Here is a 5,798-nt window from a genome sequence, read left to right as displayed (position 1 = left end):
CCATGTTTTACCCAGTTCGAAACTGGGTAATTTTATTTGTACTTTGTAGGGTCCTTGATTTTGAAATTTGATCGAATTAGTCCTTTAATTAGTATTGATTTCGCTTTAAATATTCAGACCCCAGGAGTCTATAATTCAGAGAGGGATAGTCACTGTATTCGAAAGTAAAAATTATAGGTACACTCAAAAAAGTATCGATTTTAAATGTCTCATAAGATTGTTGAGTGTACACTGAGTAAACTTTGCTCATATGTAATGGTTTACAAACTAGATAAACATATTGAGATGACCATGTGTGACGAGTTCGATTAAAAGAGTATTTCGATCAGGTACAATTGTACAAAATCATGTTACACCCACTTGATCATTTCTTTCAAGGTATAAATATTCTTTTTTGAGTGACAAGTGAAACTTGCAGTCACTATTTAAATGCATTGATTGAGTAAATCTTATTTTGTGATCTTAGTTGACAAAAGACAATAATGAGATAATAAATATTTATTTACACTTATAAATTAAGTGACTAGAATATTCAACAAATAGCTATCACGAATTATTGATGTGTTAGGTGATTGTAGCTTTTAGGTACACGCAAATACCCGGAGTATTCCGGGGTTATCGATCCACAGGGAATGGTTGGTCAAGCACTAACTCGGATTGATTCTTGTGAAGCTAGTTCGATAATAACGGGATTAAGACAACAAAAGTAAATAACAAAAATAAAAGCAACAAATGAAGAGAGATATATAAGATGCAACATAGGTAAGGATATGGATTGGGTAAATGTCTATCATGAGTCAAACAAATGTAGAAAAGAAGTTCTATCCCTTGTGAATGGAGGAAATGCACTAAAGTCCCCGGTGCCACTCTCGTGATCTACCCGAGTGTGCCAAACCGCAAGTTATCTACTCTCGTAGTCTACAAGCGAGACCGTTTTAAAGATCCTAAGCAAATCAACATGCCCAAACCCAAGTTAATCCTACAAGTTGTGAGGAGGTAGCCTAAACTAACCTTTAGATTCCAACACGCTGTCACTAGTGAAGGAACCGTTTTGGCTAACTTCTAAATTCCAACCCGCTCTCGCGGTGAAGGAATCGAAGATTAGCCGAGAAATCCCCCTATAATTTATCAAGCTCTCGCATTGTATAAATCAATAGGTGTGACAAGAGTGTTCTAGCCATACCCGATTCTCACCGTGACACAACAACAAACAAGCATGTAATTGGATCCAATAATCACACACTTTCGGTAATAAATCTTGCACACAACAACTCATAGAAGCTAAACTAACAATTCATAATAAATAAAGAACTAACAACAATCTAGACATAAACACAATCCATAATCCAAATATATTAAGAACAAGCATCTAGATACAAGATTAATTCAAGATAAGTAAAGGAAATAAGGGAAAGAAATTCTCATCGCTTTCTCCTTGTTCCAACGGTTGTAGCTCCTAATCTTGCATCATCCCTCTTCTTATTACAAAATAAATCCTAATCTACTCCTACACTACTAAACAATCCTCACTTGGAGGTCTACATTTTGAAAGGAGAAGAAAAGGATTAAGAGAAGAGGGGAAGGGACTAATCTAGACTGAAAAAAATAGATGTTGAAGAATGGAGAAATGAGGGGTATTTATAGTTGGGCAAAAGAAGAGGCAAAACTGGAATTTTGCAAAGTTGATTCGCGCCCCGGGCTGGATTCCCGACGCGTCGAGAATGAATTCTGCTGCGTACTGGACACTCTCGACGCGTCGAGAAGGAATTTTCTCGCTCCAAAAATCCAGCTAGCCGAAATGTGCTGCAGTCCACCATCCCTGATTTTATGCCATCTTTTGCTTTTGCTTTATGCTTTTTGGCCATAAAATCCGTTTCCATCATCATCATATAATTTATTTTTGTCTTTTGTCATTTTATGCACATCCACCAAAGCCATTTATGCATCCACTATGCAAATTTGTCTTACACTTTCACTTTTATGCATTTGTTTCATCTTCCTACGCCACTTTAGCCTATTCATCATAAAATGTAGCTTAATTAACACTAAATATAAGACAACAAGGCCAAACACTAATATTATGCTCACTTGTGTATTTTTATCAACTTTGATCAATTATAAGCATAATATTATTATTTAGTGGTGGAAAGGAATTTAAATATGGGGTAAAAATATGATCAAATATGCACTTATCATTAGGCATAAAATTGCAAATAAGTAGAGTTGGAAAGGAACCTCTCATAGCTATTAAGAAAATTTGACAAACTTGTAAGGGGGCTCTCATGCCCGTGAGGGAGATTATTGGTTTCCTTGTCCACTATGGAATGCGAGTAACGGTTATACCACGGACCAGGACCCATCTTGCATAGGTTCAGGTTCAAAATAAACAATTCATACAGAATAAATGAATATTTATAATTTGAATTGTGAACATTTATTAGTATGTAAATTGTGTATTTTGGATCTGAGTCCACATAATAATTTGTAGAATGTGAACTTACGCAAACACATTTACAATAAATAAATCTCTCCTACATGGAGTCCCAAATGAACACAAAGAGCTAATATCGCCTAGACTAAAGTTCAAACTCACCCCCTTCCATGTAGAGTAGCAATCGGGTGCCACTAGACCACAATGTCTTTGGTAGATTATTCTAAGAGTTTATGGTACAACTATGTTGCGCTATACACTTTATATGGAGATCGAGAGACACTACACATACTATATTTTTTTGTCAGATCACGATGTGTTCTAAGTAGGATCTAATTGTAGGAGGCACGTTTAATCATATACCATATTCATATTATTTCACGTTCGCACCTGTCTGACCCAATTAAAGGACAAAGTACTAACTAGATTGATTTTTTCATATGAATGGGGATTCAAACTCCCCACATACTATATTGATAGAAGTTTGAAGGTCGTCTTCTTCAATCTCAAGCGTTCTTATATATATGTCAAAATTTGAATTTATCTTAGCTTCTTATACTTTGCATAAACAACATCTTCAATAGTTGATTTTTTGCACAAATTTTAAGATGCCAAGTAGGAGACAAGGAGGAAGGGAAAAATAAATAATAAAAAACAAGAAAAATGAGTTTTCAAAAAAAAAAAAAGAAGAAGAAGAAGAAGAAGCTATGTTAACGCGCCCAGCAGGCGCGTGGAGTGCATGCGCCTGACTGGACGCTTCTGGTGACATTCACGTGTAGCAGATGAATTTGTTGTTTTTAGGTGGGGCCCACTGCTAAAACAAAAAACTAATGTCTCCTGCAAAGATCTCTCACATTCCCTCACTTCCACGTATGATTAAAAGCTCCAAAAAACTTACCAAAAATCAATCCAAAAACTCTAATGGGATTGCTAAGTAACACCTCATTTTCTATGATATTATATAAAACAAAATTGTTTTGTATTTATTTGAACCAGTACATTCTTTTAGTGTATGTAGCTAGTAAAGTGAAAAGATAACTATATACTATAATCATTTTCATTCTTTTTCAAAAAAATTACGCATTTACCTCTTCTCACTTCTTGATGTGAAAATTAAATTCTTTATATTTATTAATTATTCGTGAATTATTTGTCAACCGCATTACAAATTTAAAAGGAATCTGTTTTGATGCGTAAAAGTTTTCTATAAATTATAACTTTTTTTTTTTGGGTGCTCAAGAGGGGCTAAGCCCCGGTGAAAAAAAAATAGCAAATCCTCCTGGTTGCGACGTTCATGGCGTCCCTGGAGATGATGTCAATGACCCCATCTGGTGGGCGATTAAGAACCCCTTTTTTTTAATGTGTGAGTATTGGTGGAACAAAACTTGCTTTAGGTGTTATATTTTAATTAGTTGTTTATCAAATTAAAAATTATTTAATGTGTCCACTTATCAAATAAAACATATTACAATACAAGTCGATGCCGATATTTAACCTATTAAAAATATTAGTAACACTATTTTTACTTTTTGATTTTTACCTCAGACATTTTGACATGGTAATAACAAATTTTTATTAATTAATTAGTAATTACCATGAATTAGTTTACCCAATACAATAGTAAGAAAAACTACTTATTAGTTAAATATAAAAATCTCCACATTGAAAGGGGTAAAAAAAATCAACAATCAAATATTTTCACGTAAAAATGTGAAATATGAAAAGGAATATAGTAGCATTACTTTAATTTAAACATATCTTATGTCGGAGAATTAGTTATCAATTAAATCATATATATCACGAATACGTTTTGTATGAGACTGACTCATTTGAGACATGCAATAGTTTTTAAGTAAAATATACTATATATTTTTTAATAAAATTATACAAAAAATATTGCTCCTTCAATCTCATTTTATGTGTCAAGTTCAATTAACAAGACTTGACTGAATTTATTTATAATTTAATTTTTCATAATATTAAGTTTAGAATTAGTATGTAAAATTTATATATTTAGAAGCTACCTTAAAAGTACTATTAAATCGAAAAAGTTAAATTTAAAAATTATAAGAAAATACTACAGTAATAAAAATAAGCAAAGAAAAAAGAATTAGTTTGATCAATAAATAAGTTGAACAGATAAAATGAGAAAGAGGGAAAATACATTTTAACTAAGAAATGTTGCAAGTCGGATGTAAAACAGTGACACATCCACTCATATATCACGATTTGCACATCCTCCTCCAGTACGAGGATGCACTGTCAGTATACTATGTGACAGCTTAATTAATTATATATTAATTTATATGCTGTCTTTTACAGCTTAATCAGATTGGTTTTTGTTGAAGATGCATGCTTCTTGCAAATGACAGTGCATAGACTGTTATTTGTCTTGTAAATTGTTTTTGTTTTTTTGTTTTTTTTTTTTCCTTTTCAAGTCAAAATTTATACATTAACAACGGTAAGTAATGTAATATAATTGGATAGGTCATATCCTCGTAATACTTAATCGTTTATTATTTGGTATGTATTAAATTCTTCAGATTCATTGTTATAGTATTACATTTCGAATGATGTATATCTCAACCGCAACGGTAAACAACGGACAACATCACATGACAAGTACTCCAACATAGATTACAAACATTATTGCTCTTGCTTATAAATATAGTCATTTGTCCTAGTAAAACATCAATCCCTCTTGGTTTAGCCATTGATCTTCCTAGTTCACTTCCCTTGTTTAGTTCCCTTTTCTTTAAAACATTATATTCTTGCCAACATATGATTTGTTGAACTTATGTTGTGTTCGGGCCACCATGCATAAACCATAGCGAGTGTTAGTAAAGCATAATCCAGCGAAAGGTGACAACAAAATATTGAAGAAAAAAGGGAGGGATTGTAAGACGGTTATCTGTTACTCAAATGGCACCACTAACACTGGAACAACTGATCAAATATGAATCAAGTCATGGTCGTAGAGTCGATCCTTCTATGGATCTAACAAAGCTCAGAAAGTATATTTGACCCTTTTTTTTTTTTTTTCATTTTACTACGTTAAGAAATAAATAAATAATAAAAAGAAACAAAAATTGATTGTGCTATTTGCAGGACTATATCCAATCGGCTATCTGCTCAAAGGTGTAGAAATAAGAAGGCTCACTACATGCAAGAAATGGAAAAGAAGGTGACTGATCTTCAGGTATGAATATCATTTCCCTAAATCTTTTATATAATAGTTTCAATTATATTATTTATTTATTTATTTATTTTGTAGTTTTTATTCATTTGTTTATATATATATATATATATATATATATATATATATATATATATATATATATATATATATATATATATATATATATAT

This window comes from Ipomoea triloba, chromosome 4 (assembly GCF_003576645.1).
Source record: "Ipomoea triloba cultivar NCNSP0323 chromosome 4, ASM357664v1".
NCBI classification, from domain to species: Eukaryota; Viridiplantae; Streptophyta; class Magnoliopsida; order Solanales; family Convolvulaceae; genus Ipomoea; species Ipomoea triloba.
This window is presented reverse-complemented; position numbering follows the sequence as displayed.